This window comes from Lycium ferocissimum, chromosome 3 (assembly GCF_029784015.1).
Source record: "Lycium ferocissimum isolate CSIRO_LF1 chromosome 3, AGI_CSIRO_Lferr_CH_V1, whole genome shotgun sequence".
NCBI lineage: Eukaryota > Viridiplantae > Streptophyta > Magnoliopsida > Solanales > Solanaceae > Lycium > Lycium ferocissimum.
Window position 1 is genome coordinate 69903164 of NC_081344.1, and position 366 is coordinate 69903529.

Consider the following 366-nt stretch of genomic DNA (forward strand, 5'->3'; position numbering starts at 1 on the left):
AAAGGGTTATTTAAAAAAAAGGATTGAGGAGTCGTCACCTGTTATTTACGGTGAATTAAGTTCATTAAAGTAATTATTTAAAGTTGATTTTAAAGTCTACGTTTAAACTAAAAAGATCTAGGTAAGGTTAACTAACCTGTATAAGGTATTAGGCATCCTCTAAATTTCATTAACGATGGTTAATCCGACCGGACTTAGAGTTAATTAATTAGGCTAAGTATAACATTTTAAATGTTTTGGAAAATAGCTTATAAACATTACTAAAGTTTTAAAATGTAATAAAGTAATAATGTTATAAAAATAAGATTTGCACAATATAATAATAATTTGTATGAAAAGAGACTTTAAGGATTATTAAAGGTGAAT